Consider the following 15,709-nt stretch of genomic DNA (forward strand, 5'->3'; position numbering starts at 1 on the left):
CACCCAACACCTTAGGGCGGGTTTGTCCTTCAAACTCGAAAACCTGGTTTGTTCCACGACTGTTTCCTGCGCTCTACAAAGACCCGCGACACCACTCGTCCGCGATAAAAAGAAAGCACAGAAGAGCTACAAAATCGGTTCCAGAAACGTCGTTTCTGCCGAAAATCTCATCATCGGCCCTACTCGTTATAACGATCTTCCATCCACCTTGAAACTGTGGTAAAATAACGAAGAGCGAAATAGTCCGAAAAAGGAACACCAGCAGAAATAAAAAGCAACGGATATTAATAACACGGGAATGAAACGATTTATTTGTCTGCTCTTTACAAAGGACGGTATGAGAGTGAAAAAAAAACAAATGGCGGCGTAAGCATAATCGAGCTCGCCGCTGTCTCATTAGTATTGGTGTGAACATAGGGATGAACATCAGGGCTGGGTTACACGCAGAATTAAAATTGCACAAGGTGGTCATTTACTCCCACACTCCTCCTTAATGAGCACCGATCGTCACTGACTGAGGCCCATTCGCTCCAACATTTCTCGAAAGCGCACAGTACCCAAAGGCTTAGTGAGTGCATCCGCAATCATTTCATCCGATGGGCAGTAGACCAGCTCCAAGGTTCCTCGATCACAGAGATCCTTCACGAAGTGCTTGCGAGTGTCAATATGTTTTGACCGTTTGCTGCTTCGTTCCGCTTTCACAAAACTAAGGTAACTTTGATTATCCTCAAATATGGTCGTTGCCTTGCTAGTATCCTCGCCTATTTCGTTGAACAGTCGACGTAACCACACAAGCTCTTGGGACGCTTCGCTCAACCGCAACCTACAACAACACGACTAAACTGCGATATCTTGTGCCATCCGTAAGCTGGCCGATGTCGTCACCTACTCGCATATATCCTGCTTCCATAGGCGTCTTTGAAATGTTACAATCGGACATCTCGAACTTGCTCATCAACGTATCAATATAGCTAGTCAGACGTATGCCATAATATCCCTTGTCGCGTAGAACTTCTAAGCCAAGAAACTGTCGCACTGGTCCTAGGTTAGTTGCTTCAAATGCGTCACGTAGCGAGGTATAGACTGCACATATTTCGCTCTCATCCTTACAACCCACCAGTAGATCATCGACATATAGCAACATAATAACCGTTTTCTCACCATTTTGTCGCAAATACAAACACGGATCGGATTGACATTGCGTGAAGTTCGAGCGAGTCAACACATCATGCAAAGCTCGGTTCCAGCAACGAGTACTTTGCTTTAACCCATATATACTTTTCCTTAGTCGACAAACCAAATTCTCCTTGCCTGCAGCTTCATAACCAGGAGGTTGCCGCATATAAACCTCCTCCTCCAAGGTTCCGTTAAGATATTCGGTCTTTATATCGAAGTAATGCAAAAACATCCTCCGTTTACCAGCAACTGCCAAAACAGCCCGAAGCGTCACTAGACGAGTAACTGGAGCAAACACGTCCACGTAATCAATGCCGAACCGTTGATTGAACCCTTGAGCGACTAAGCGCGCTTTATGTTTGACCATATCGCCTGCCTCATTCCGCTTCAATTTAAAAATCCACTTCGATCCTACACATTTATTCCCTTCCGGTAGCTGCATAAGCTCCCACGTTTGGTTTGCAGTGTGATATGACATTTCCGCATCCATTGCTTGTTTCCACTCAGAAATCTTCACAGCATCCTTATAACTCGTCGGTTCTTCCAGTGAACACTCAGCTACACCTACGACGAAATCATCATACCGACTCGGTAGTACACCACGCGATCGTCGATCTTCACGTCGTAATTCTCGCTCTTCCTCGTTATCAACACAATCCGGCTCTGCAGCACTATTTTCTTCACCGTCCGTCGCATCGTCCCAGCCTTCGAAACTGCTGTCACTATACAGTTCCTCTTCCGGCCCCGAAGTCTGACACGGGATTTCGATCACCTGTTCCAACTCCTCTTGGACTCCATCGAGCTGCTGCTGTTCCGAACCATCACCGTATTCGAGAAATGTTGCGTCACGACTAATGGTTATCTGATTATTAGATTTATCGAGGAAGCGATAACCTTTGTGATCTTCACTATAACCTACGAAAAGTAATTTGACTGCTTTCTGGTCCAGCTTTGACCGCTTTACATCTGGAATATGCACGTATGCCTCACAGCCGAAAACACGAAAGTGCCCTATATCCGCCTTACGCCCGGTCCACAGTTCAAACGGAGTTTCTTCGACTACTCGAGATGGCAGCCTATTCTGCAGGTACGCTGCCGTCATCACTGCCTCGCCCCAATACAGCTTGCTCATGTTCGCATCCGCCAGCAAACAAATCACCATCTCCTGCAACGATCTGTTTTTCCTTTCGGCGACCCCGTTTTGTTGTGGTGAATACGGAGTCGTAAATTGTGCCTTAATTCCTTCACTTTCGTAGAATGATTGTAGTTCGCGGTTCATATACTCACCGCCTCCGTCTGAACGAATCACCTGCGGCTTTCTACCAAAAACGTTTTCCACCCAGCGAACATACTGCTTTATTTTCGACGTAGCTTCACTCTTCTTCCGCAGCAGATACACAATCGCATAACGACTGAAGTCATCGATTAGGGTCATTATATAACGGTTGCCAGAAGGAGTCACAGTTTCCATGGGACCGCATAAATCGGTATGGATTATCTCTAACGGGCGTGCAGTGCTTCTCCCGAGCTTGGCAGGGAACGGCTTCCTCGCCAACTTGCCCTTCAGGCAACATTCACAAGTGATTCTAATACCGCAATCACTAAAATGGAATCCGCTTACCGATTTATTTCTTTTTCATCGTACGCAAAACCTCGGGACTGCGATGACCGATTCTCCTGTGCCACAGATGCTGACAATTTTCGTGGCTACCGCCAACCTTCATGGCACCCTGTTCCATTCGCAACCGATAGAGACAACCAACCTCATCTCCGACGACGACAGTTTCACCAGATTGATCTTTCACTTCGCATATTTGTTTGTTAAATTCCACAACAATTTTCTTCGCGACCAGCTGACTAACCGATACTAACCCTCCATCGAGTTCCGGAACATACAACACGTCCCTCAGCGTAATCTCGACACTTTCACCTTTTCCGTCAACACCGAACACGATACCGTGACCAGAACCACCAGCGCCGGTCTTCTTACCGTCCGCAAGAGTTACATTCGAAACCGCACACGCTTTCAACGCTACGAAAAACGACCGATCACTGATCATATGACATGTCGCACCGCTATCGATAATCCAACCCGATAGACCACCGCCCGCCATAAAACAAACCGCACTTCCAGCTCCGTGAGCTTGTTTATTTTTCGCACTTTTGTCCTTCGAGCTCCCATCTTTATTTTCCCGATGTTTGTTCTGTTCACTTTTTGCTGACAACCACTTCTTACAATCCTTCTTGAAGTGTCCCGGTCGTTTACTGTGAAAGCACAACCTTTCCTTTCGTTCACGACTCGCATCCGTTTTCATCGCTTTAAGATCTAGCGAAACACATTCACCGCGCTCAATCCGCTGATTGTATTCGTCTAGCAAACTTGCTTTCACCGACATAACAGTCCAGTCTGCATCCGCGCGCGATTGCAAACTCTGTACAAGCGAACGATACGACGACGAAACACTGCGAAAAATCATCGCAATCTGTAACGGCACATCTAAATTTTGTCCGGCCGCTGCTAACTTATCGAACAGTTCCTCCATGGAATTCAAATGATCTTCCATGCTATCACTCTCACTCATACTTGCACCACAAAGCAAACCCATATAATGCACTATAGTGGACATCGTTGCTTTCTCGTGGCTTTCCCTAAGAGCGTTCCACATTCCCTTCGCACTGGTTGCACTTTTTATCAGCTTAAACTGACTGTCTTCCAAGAACAGCCCGATACACGCACGAGCCTTCCGATCCTTATTCTGCCACTCAACCGTGACAGGCTCCGGCGCTGCGACACTTATAACATCCCACAAATCGTCCTTCTCCAACAACCATTCCATGCGCTGTTTCCACGATGGCCAATTTTGCTGGTTCAACTTGGGGAATGAAACCTTAGCCGCTTCCGCCATTTTGATCAACCGCGTGGAATCGAGAAAATTCGCGAATAAAAAAAATGTCCACGCTTCGTTTTTTTTTCACCGTCACAAAATGTTTTCTTTATTCGTTCACCTTTTCACTATTTTCACTTGCTGGGCCACATAACCTGTGGTAAAATAACGAAGAGCGAAATAGTCCGAAAAAGGAACACCAGCAGAAATAAAAAGCAACTGATATTAATAACACGGGAATGAAACGATTTATTTGTCTGCTCTTTACAAAGGACGGTATGAGAGTGAAAAAAAAACAAATGGCGGCGTAAGCATAATCAAGCTCGCCGCTGTCTCATTAGTATTGGTGTGAACATAGGGATGAACATCAGGGCTGGGTTACACGCAGAATTAAAATTGCACAAGGTGGTCATTTACTCCCACAGAAACTAGCTTCAGAGGTCGAGGAACGGGGGTTGATGAATGTACTACAAAAGAAAAGGAGTCCCAATCCTGGGCTCGTGACCTAATTTCAAACTAAACACGGTTTGTCGGTAATTAGGCTACCGCTGGCCTGTAAATGAATCAGATTTTTTTCTAATTCTACATTGAACGTTATTTATTGTTCATAACAAAAAAAAACAGAACGCCAATTCAATTCTAGCGATGCATAGATATTTAATAAAAAAAAAAAAAGAACAAATCATAATACTACGTTTTCAATATTCAATCATCCTATCATATAACAAAATTTCGTTCATTCCATTCCTGAGTCTTGAACCTCGACTCATCGAGCTCAGAATACGACGCGTCTTCTCACTAACCTAATCCTCCATTCCTATATGCATTCGTTTTATTCTGATGAACTTATCATCATCACTGTGCTATTTTAACATGCTTCAAAATGTGTGGCTTAGTGCGTGTGACATTGTTAGTAGGGTGGCATTTAGTGTGGCTCTATTGTTCTCTTATTTTTGGATATGTCCCTACATGCGCATGTGATAATGGGTATATATTTAGAACGGTACTCACGACCTTTTACTTGGTGAATTTTCCGCCGGCGGCTTTTCCCCACTCATGGGGTGGTTGATGATGAACGCAGGTGGTGAATGCTGGCGGCGAATCCTGAAGATTTCCACCGCACACGCGATCGTCGTGCGGAGTTCCTCTCAAGCGAGGCGTTTCGCTTATGCAGCTGTATACGCGGCCACCTTTATCGCCGGTGACGACTAGATGATCCCAAATGTTGGTGATGCAGGTGATGATGAACCGATGGTGTTAAGGCGTGATCACCACCGCACACGTGTTCTTCGTGCGGTCTCTCTCCCGGGAGCAAGTTCGCGCCAAAGCGTCCTTGCGCGGCCTCGTTTTTGGATATAGGCGGCGATGGAATCCCAAAAGCTGATCGTGGGGTCAGAAGCGGCTTGCCCTAAATGCACACACCACAAAGAACGGAGAAAAAAAACCACACGTATGCCACATTGGTTATTTTATCTAGCCACATGTCGTAAATGCCATTGAAGCTTACCTCTACTTTCTTCGACGAATGCACAGGAGGGCATTATAATATTGTCTCTAATTTGCTAATGCCTAACTAAGAGCTAAAAAAAAAACCATTAGCACACCAACCACGAGGTAACTATTACCGACTACCTCTCCGTCTACTTTGCGCGATACAGTAAAATATATCCGCTCCTGTCCTCTTCCACGGTCACGATTGGAATGAAAGATTATAATGATTTTTCAAAATTGACCGATGGGCCGAAAAATTATTTTTCCTCGTTTTCTTCAAAAATGATCTTATTAAAAAATTCATAAGTAATGAACTACTGAATCGATTCAGATAATCGATAAATTTGCCCGAATGCAGTTTTAAATTGTTCGAATATGAGTGTAAATTATTACTTGGTGTTATTCAAATATTTTAAACGCGATTCTCACCGTAACTTACCTTTTTTTTGGTTATTCTCCAAGTATTTCCGCTAAAATTTATCACTGCTATAGAATCACTATCAAATACAATTTTGTTAGGTGTCAAGGCAATGGTCGGATAGATTTGGTTTGAATGTTTGAATATCGGGACAGCTGGTGTTGATGGTAGGAGGTCAGAGACAGTTCGTAGTGCCTCTCCAAAATCGGCACCAGAGTTTTTAGGAGCTTGTCTCCAGCCAAACCATAGATGAGGCGGCTGCTGATGATAGCTTTGGCCACTCGTAGCCCGATCTTTCTGTTGTTGCTTCGATGCGGTTTGGTAATAGGTTCGACAGATTCAAACGGGTGGCACAGCTCTTCTTAACTTCCTCGAAATGTCGTAGGAGGCTAGCTTTTGTGCTCAACCAAAACTCCAAGGGTCTTTGGCGTTTTTCGACGAGTGGTGATGATTTAGTATAGCTGGACTCTAGCGTTGGGACTCCAGCTACTAATGGGACAACGTTCGGAAGGCCGGAGCGCATTTTTAACAATTTGAGATTCTATGATTTAACATCATATAAGAATACATAATTTTACCAATCAATTCACCCAACTACCTTTGCACATAGTAATAGTAATAGTAATAGTAATAGTAATAGTAATAGTAATAGTAATAGTAATAGTAATAGTAATAGTAATAGTAATAGTAATAGTAATAGTAATAGTAATAGTAATAGTAATAGTAATAGTAATAGTAATAGTAATAGTAATAGTAATAGTAATAGTAATAGTAATAGTAATAGTAATAGTAATAGTAATAGTAATAGTAATAGTAATAGTAATAGTAATAGTAATAGTAATAGTAATAGTAATAGTAATAGTAATAGTAATAGTAATAGTAATAGTAATAGTAATAGTAATAGTAATAGTAATAGTAATAGTAATAGTAATAGTAATAGTAATAGTAATAGTAATAGTAATAGTAATAGTAATAGTAATAGTAATAGTAATAGTAATAGTAAATTAAAAATTAAATAAATATTGCGCCCTCTATATTTGTTCAAGTAAACTATAAAAAAACAAATGTAATCAAAAATGATAAAAACAAAATCAATCGCGATATTTTTGAAAGAAGACTGGCTAATTAGCTTCAATTTGATATGTCGTTCATCTGAATCGATCTAGTGGTTCAAAAGTTATTAAATTTAAAAAAAAGTCATTTTTGGAAACAAGAGGGAAAATTTATTCTTCGAACCATTGGGTAAATTTGGAACCTAATTACTTATAAACAATAAAAACCACAATATAGCGCCCTCTAGTCCAAAGCCATGTAAACTATATAAAAAATAAATACAATTAATAATTACGAAAACAAAATCCATAATTATAACCAGTGCAATATTTTTTTCTAAAAAGAAGTAGTTAATTGGCTTTAATTTGATATGTCGATCATCTAAATCGGGTCAAAAGTAATGAAGTTTTGAAACAAATCATTTTTTGAAAGAAGGAGGAGGACTGATTTTTCGAACCACCCTAAAATGGAAATGGGCGCTCTAATGAAAAAAATAAAAAATACGGGTCTAATATTTTGTGATAAGGAACAAAACAAGCGATAGGAACAAAACTTTTCACGAAAATCTGAGGACCACTATATCGGATAGCCATGGAATAGCTGAATAACGAATTCTTTTATACTTAGTTCCGAGGCTCGCACGAGTTCCAACCTAACTGCTGTCAAATTGTTTTTTTTTTATTCACTCAATTTTAACCTAGTTCCGCACTAATTAATACCCGAAAACTGTTGGGATTGCACTGAGATGTTTTACGGGTTCGCACTCGGGTTCACCAATACAATTATACTGAACTGTCATGTTCCGAGTACTATTTTGGAGACTCTAAAAATAAAGACTATGAAAATGGAAAACTTGCTTCTTTTGCTTTCGTAATATTGGAATCGGATACCAATTCGGATTATGATTTTGAAGAGTATATTCGCGTGGACGGTATTAAGCTTCGTGGCCTTTCATTGGGAGGCGAAAATGATTATGGATTTTTAAACATGCTTTCAAAATAAAAATTATGAATGAAAATTTTCTTTTTCGTATCGCATATATATTATATGTGACGAAATACGAGGGTCGTTCAAAAAATAAGTTTCAGTGCCTCAGAAATCGCGGAAAAATAAAGTTAGGACAAAAAACAAGGTGATTTTCGTGATGTACGTTTTATTTTCTATTTTTCTACATAATCGCCGTAACGTTCGAGGTATTTTTCATAGCGTGGCACGAGTTTTTCTATTCCGAGCGCGAAGTGCGTAGCGTCCAACTTTTTGAAGTACGATGTAACTGCGTCACGAATTTCTTCAGTGTTATCGAATCGGTGATGAAACGAACTTATTCCCGGTGATGAAACAGGCGTTCGAACGTTTTATAAATTTAGTTGATAAATGAAGCATTTTCTTTAAAAACACAAATTTCTGGTATATATTTGACAAATTGTATAACTGAGGGGCTGTCCACATACCACGTGGACAGCTTTAGGGTGGAGAGGGGTTACGATAATCACGGTTGACCACAACAAGGGAGAGGTGTCAGTCCACGAGGACAAGTAAATTTTCAAAAAGAATGCATTCACATCTATATTCAAAATTAAACCTGTTCTGGATTTTTCCACATTTCCGCTCATCCTGAGTATTTTTGATTGATCAAGAAAAGGGTTTAAATTATGGGTTCAATAAATTATTAGGAGTACCGGTAAGTTTCTTCATTTTTTTTCAAAAATCAATGCTTTATTCTGCAAATATGGTTTCAAATTTAATATTCAAATTATTGATCATCGCTAGTCACAACTTTTTCCCATCTTTCTGGCAATTCACGGATCCATTTGCGGGAATAATCGGCCAGTTTGTCGGTTAACCACGAATCGACCCAATTTTTGACTTCATCAAAATTGGAGAAGTGCTGGTCAACTAGGCCATGTTACATCGATTGAAAAAGGTAGTAATCGGACGGAGCAATGTCTGGAGAATACGGCGGGTGAGATAGGACCTCCCATTTCAGCGTTTCCAAGTATGTTTTGATCGGTTTCGCGACGTGCGGCCGAGCATTGTCGTGCTGCGATATAACTATATCGTTTCTTTGCTCGTATTATGGCGTTTTTCCTTCAGTGCATGGCTCAAACGCATCAAATGTCGTCGGTAGAGGTCCCCCGTAATGATTTCATTCGGTTTTAGCAGCTCATAGTACACCACACTCAGTTGGTCCACCAAATAGACAGTATAACCGTCTGGCCGTGAATATTCCGCGCGGCCGTCGATGTTGATGCATGGCCAGGGTATCCATACGTTGCTCGACGTTAGGTCGTAATGGAACTACTTTTCATTTCCAGTAACGATTCGATGCAAAAAAAAAACCTTTCTTTTATACCGTAGGAGTAGTTTTCGTACGTGTAAAAAAGGCGTTCGACGTCTCGTGGCTTAAATTCATACGGCACCCAATGTCCTATCTTTCGGATCATTCCCATTGCTTTTAAACGATCGGAAATGGTTTGCTGAGCTACTCCAAGTGTACCTGCAAGTTCTTGTTGCGTTTGTGACGGATCTTGATCGAGTAAAGCCTCCAATTCTCCATCATCAAACTTTTTGGCGGTCCGGAACGTTCTTCGTCTTCCAAGTCAAAATTACCACTGTGCAAACCACGTCTGACACGTTCGCTCGGTTGGAGGATGGTCACTAGAGAGCCAATGAAAATGGCCATCTCGAATTTTCAAAGCGAACTTGATTAAAAATGTTGATTCCCACGAAAAAACTACAAAATATCAGCTCAATCGGACTTCAATTACTAGTGTCGCGGCAGGCCCTCCGGAAGAACCCAAAAGTTGTCAAATCGGAGGCGGACTTCAAGAGAAAATGGATTTCTGTTCAAAAAAAACTACAACCTGACGTTGTACAGAACCTTATGGACGGGGTAAAGAGGAAGGTGCGAGCATACGGGCTTGGGCTCGAAGTATGAATAAAAAGAAAATGCCAAAAATTGTTTAATAGTTTTTATTTTACTGTTTAACATTTTCAAAAGGATCGGTCTACTGGGCGAATTTCTACAGCGTTTTTTCCGTGATGCAATTTGATGTGACACACCCTTTAATTGGTGCACTAAGAGTTTATTGCAGCTCAATGTTAGGAAATGCTCTTTGATTACTTTTACAAGGAGAAGAACACCATTGAACAATGGTGTTATACTGGGTAATCAACCCATCAGTAGATGTCAACGAGTAAGAGATTTAGGTGTGATCTTAGATTCGAAACTAACCTTCGTAGATCATTATAATACAATCATCCATAGAGCAAATAATATGTTGAGCTTCATTAAACGCTTTAGTTACCATTTCCACGATCCGTACACAATAAAAACATTGTATATTACATACGTCAGATCAATTCTCGAATACTGTAGTATTGTATGGTCCCCCTACATAACTTCACACGAAGACAGAATTGAATCTGTACAAAAACAATTTTTTTTTTATCCAAAATATATATTTTATTAAGGCTCATATGGCGTCAGCCTAACGGGGCCGGGAGTTCAATATTTTGACAATGTTTGCTTAGACTATGTTAGTAATATGTAACCGATTACTCGCGGTTGACTCGAGGTTAGTATTACAAGTGTTCTCATAATTGATATGTCGCAGTCTTCGATGCTCTGTACGTGTGCCCGACACATGATACTTCCTATTGGGATGCAGCTGACCATTAATCAGCAACGCCCCCCTAGTCTGTACCCCATATCTAGCGTGGTGCGTCTTTCTCGACTCGAGGAATCCAGGATAGAATGGTCACTAGCCGGCGCAGTCATCAGCTCGTGTAGAGTTGTCATGAGCGGTACAACCTTTGGCTCTTGTTGAATAATCAGTGGACTGCACAACCTTCGGCCCGTGCATCTGTAAAGAGTGTGTGTATGTATTGCCGCGACTAAGTAAAAGTTTATCGATCGGATAGGAGGGATATGAAACGGGGACACAACGAAGGAAACATCATTAAACGTTGACATCGGCGTTTCTGAGGAACAGGTATAGATGAAGCAGAAGATCAGGATCCCGGCTACCTAAGATATCCCGGACGGGGATATCCGATTGTCTGCCTTGTGCTCTCAGTGCTCTAGAGAGCTGAGAGCGAGCAGCATGGAACCGGATACACGACCAGACAACATGCTCGATGTCGTGGTAGCCATCGCCACAATCACAAAGATTGTTTGCTGCGAGCCCAATGCGATAGAGATGCGTGTTTAGGTTGTAGTGATTGGACATAAGCCGAGATATCACGCGAATGAAATCACGACCTACATTCAATCCCTTGAACCCTGCACTCGTCGAGACCTTAGGGATAATCGTGTGTAACCAACGACCGAACTCATCACCACTCCACATGCGCTGCCAACTTACGAGCGTATACTGACGAGGAATGTGGAAAAATTCATTATAAGCAATTTGCCTTTCAAAAAGTGTGCCTTCTAAAGCGCCCACCTTAACTAGCGAGTCCGCTTTCTCATTCCCCGGAATCGAGCAATGAGAGGGAACCCATGCTAAGGTAATCTTGAATAATTTTTCGGCCAAAACACTCAATAGATGTCTTATTCTTGTTAGGAAATAAGATGAGCATTTATCAACTTTCATTGAGCGGATTGCCTCTAATGAGCTGAGACTGTCTGAAAAAATAAAATAGTGGTCGATGGGCAATGTTTCAATGATCCCTAATGCGTAATATATCGCACCCAGTTCAGCGACATACACGGAACAAGGATCTTTGAGTTTGAAAGAGGCACTAGAATTTTCATTGAAGATGCCGAAGCCAGTGGACCCGTTTATGAATGAACCGTCAGTAAAGAACATTTTATCAGATCTAACTTTCCCATATTCTGCCGAAAATATCGGCGGAATAAAATCAGAGCGTAGGTGATCTGGGATTCCATGGATTTTTTGTCGCATGGACAGATAAAAAATGACAGAGGAATTGCAGAAGTATGGGAAGCAAACTTGGTTGGAGATGCCAATTTTTGTTATTTGCACTTCGTAAACTAGGCTGGTCTTCATATCATCTACCTCCATATAAAGCACGCTGTATGCTAATCAATATTAAAAGCCTAAAAGAACGTCGGAACTCTGCCATGATTCTATTTATTATTACCTAACATTTACGCACTGAGAAACCCTAACATTTTTTACATAGATTATCGAAGAACGAATTATGCCAAATATAGTCCTATTAATCGTATGATGAGCCTCTGTAACGAACACAGTGAAACAATTGATGTAACCATGTCAAGATCAATGCTCAAAGACTATCTGAATAGCATAAGATATCGTTAAATTTCACTGTAATATTTGGGCAGCATATTTAGTCTACGCTGGTTTGACGAAATAAATAAATAAAAAAAAATTGATTCTGTAACTTGTTAAAATCGTCTTTTAAATTAAACGAATAAATTATCCAGCCAGCTCTCTTTAGATTTTTTAGTTTTAAGTAAGTAGTTTTAAGTAGTATTAAGAATGTATCGGTCTACAATTTAGATTGACGACAATAAAATTAAAAAATTAAAATAAAGTCTGAATTTTTTGAAAACCGAAAAATCACCCAACTTTGATGCCAAATGTCTTCAAATTGCATGAAACGTCGAGATCTATTGTCATGACAGTAGACTGTGTGATTTTTAGATTTTTAGAAACTTCAATTTTGAGATCTGGTACAATAGTAAATGAAGTCCGTATAAGCCAATATTTTGCAGAGGGTATTTTATCGTGCAAATCAACATTTCGCAAGGAGTCCCTATGAAAAATAGATATGACGATTTGCATTATCACCCTAAACCAGACGTCCCAGAGTGTCGATTTTTGACAAAAAAAAATTTCAAGATGACAGTAGATCTCGACGTTTCATGCAATTTGAAGACATTTGGCACTAACAATTTTTTTTGGAGAACCCCGATTTCCATTACTCCCCTCTTGGGTAATTTTTCGGTTTTCAAAAAACTCAAACTTTGACCGCTGTGCGACACTAGTAAATGATTGAGCTGATATTTTCATAGGGTAGTTTTTCGTGGGAATCAATATTTTTAATCAAGTTCGCTTTGAAAATTCGAGGGTCACTTTCTTCCCATACATCCATTGGCACTCTAATAGTCCCCATAAACATCCACCAAAATGCGATGAATTTCCGCAGCTTTTTTCTTCATATTGAAGTAATGAAGTTACACTCTCGTTGGTACGACATATTCGAAGTGGTAAAAAACTATGTTGTTAACGCTTCAACTTTTTGACAGACGCAACTGAAAAAGACGCGCAATGGCAGTAGCTTTCCAACTAATGTCTGGAAATTTGATTTACTGGGGTAATAATCAAGTTACGCCATCTGTTGTAAAACCGAAGAAACTTACCGGTACACCAAATATTTTATTTTTATTATTTTATTAACCTACAAAATCTACAAAAAAATCAATTTTGAACATTTTTATTCAAGTTTTTGATAAATTATTTATTTGCAAGGAAATGTGAGGTAAGCTTAGTTTTTCATTCTGAACGTGTTTTAGACATAGCTATAATTTAATAACTATAAAAGTCTCGTGACAATAAAAATGACTATGACTAAAAATAAATAACTCCATAAAAGTTCAGTTCTGCGATTTTCCATGCAACACTAGCCGCCAAATTCAATTTATAGTTAAATAGATAAACCAATATTTTTTAATTTTTTTGTTTTCCAAAAAGTTGATTTATTTTGCAAAGGAAAACATCGTCAACAACATATTTTGAACAGACAGCTGGCTTCGGTTTTCTAAAAAAAATGGTCAAGTATTGTAGATATGTAGATATTACAGTGAAACTTGTGATTCGGGTAGCCATCGACGCATGCATGAAATTTGAAGCAAAATATCCAAATGAACCGATGCGGCGACCAGTTGATTTAACGTGGAATTGCTCTATAGCAGGAATGGCCAAACGGTAGTTTGCGGTCTACCGGTCACCCGCGATCTACCGGTCGCCCGCGTAGGTATTCCTAGGCGCTCGCCAGCTGGTCTAGGAGTGCCACCTCCAAACGCAATAGATTTAATTTATAATGCCACCTCTTGCCGTAAATTTTTTATACGGTGTTATGCAAACCGTAATAAAACATATCGGTTGTAAGAGTAGATTTTTCTTCATTAAAGTTTCCGTTCTAATATTTACCTTCAGATTAATTATTTAATATCCAGTTGTTCGACCATAACTTGTAATAATGCAAAACATTATCACTAGGAACGATTCCAACACAGTTTTCTCCAGGAATATTATTTCTCTCGATTCGATAAGATTCTATCGATTTATAAAATACGAAAATTTGTTCGGTGTTTTAGCCATTCGATTACATAATAGGGTCCAATATTTCCGATAGAGGGACCGACACTGATATTGTGCAAACGCTCCTGATGGAGGCTGAATGAAAAGCGTAGCAATTAAAACCCTCCTATACTCGAGCATCAAAACAAAATGAGGAGGCTGAATTAAAAGACTATTGAAACTCGATGAAGTCGAAGAAAAAGTATTTTCTGGTGTTTTTTTTTAATTATAACTTTTATTTTTTATTATTATTTTACAAATAAATACAAATGACGCCTATAAATACACAATAGCAAAATTACAAAGACAAGAATTGTGATAACGTGCGCGAGTATACGGGTTATGATTTTACGCGCGAGTACAGGAGGGAAACTATGTTTTATTCTCTAGTACTACATTCATCACTTTTTTTTCTAATCACTTTTTGACACAGTCAACTTTAGTAGACCGCCGTCTAACATTTGAACAATTAAGCGCGATTCACATACAACATCCAGGTCACGTTCACGTTCCGTCCCGTCACGTTGCGTCAATTATTCTTCCATGCAATACACCAGCAACGACAAGTCGAAGTTGCCGTTGCCGCTGTATGTTAATGTTTGCATAAGAACTGCTTGGAAGAAGAATTGACGCAACGTGACGGGACGGAACGTGAACGTTTCGTGGATGTTGTATGTGAATCGCACTTTAGTCGCCCGTCATGCCCAAAAGTTTGGCCACCCTGCTCTATAGTAAACTGTGCATAACGGAGCTATTATAACGCGGTAGAAATCCAAGGCAACACAAATGGAATTGAGAAAAAATGGAGAGCAATACAAAACACTTCTTGGAAAATCAAACTACAGTTAATAAAGATCTATTAATTAAAGATTCAACATTATAATTAAACGAGATTTACGTTACAGGCTCTAAAAGCAAAGCAATAGTGCATTATTCCTAAAGAACGATGGCTCCATTGAGTTTTTATTTCCTAAACTAACAATTTGATTACTTGAATTCCTTCCTTGTTTCTATTAGAAAAACTCTAAACTTTATATTTCATTCGCCACTTAAAGTACTTTATTAATCATTTATATTATTTAAAAAAAAATTTAAATGGAACAAATCTTAAATGTAATATAGGCGCAATACTACTATCTTCTTATTTTAGGGTGTAAAAAGAGTGTCCACGTGATTAACAGGGGGAGGGGTATAGAAACTGTCCACGCTTGTCCACAGAGGGGGAGGGAACGGTCTAAAATCGTGCTTTTTCTTCCACGTGGTATGTGGACAGCCCCTGAGATTCAGCATTGCCCAGAAACTTGTTATATAGCCCCAACGTTTCAGGTTCTAATACATATGGGAACATAAAATAAACTTAAAAAACTTTATATCTTTTGTCAGTTAATTTT

General features: G+C 39.9%; 1 protein-coding gene across 1 annotated transcript in view; it reads left to right on the forward strand.

Moving 5' to 3' along the window:
• Window positions 1-15,709, forward strand: part of LOC129771579 (epsin-1) — a 280,095-nt gene that overhangs the window by 169,904 nt on the left and 94,482 nt on the right. The window lies entirely within an intron of this gene.

Source organism: Toxorhynchites rutilus, chromosome 2, assembly GCF_029784135.1.
Source record: "Toxorhynchites rutilus septentrionalis strain SRP chromosome 2, ASM2978413v1, whole genome shotgun sequence".
Lineage (NCBI taxonomy): Eukaryota > Metazoa > Arthropoda > Insecta > Diptera > Culicidae > Toxorhynchites > Toxorhynchites rutilus.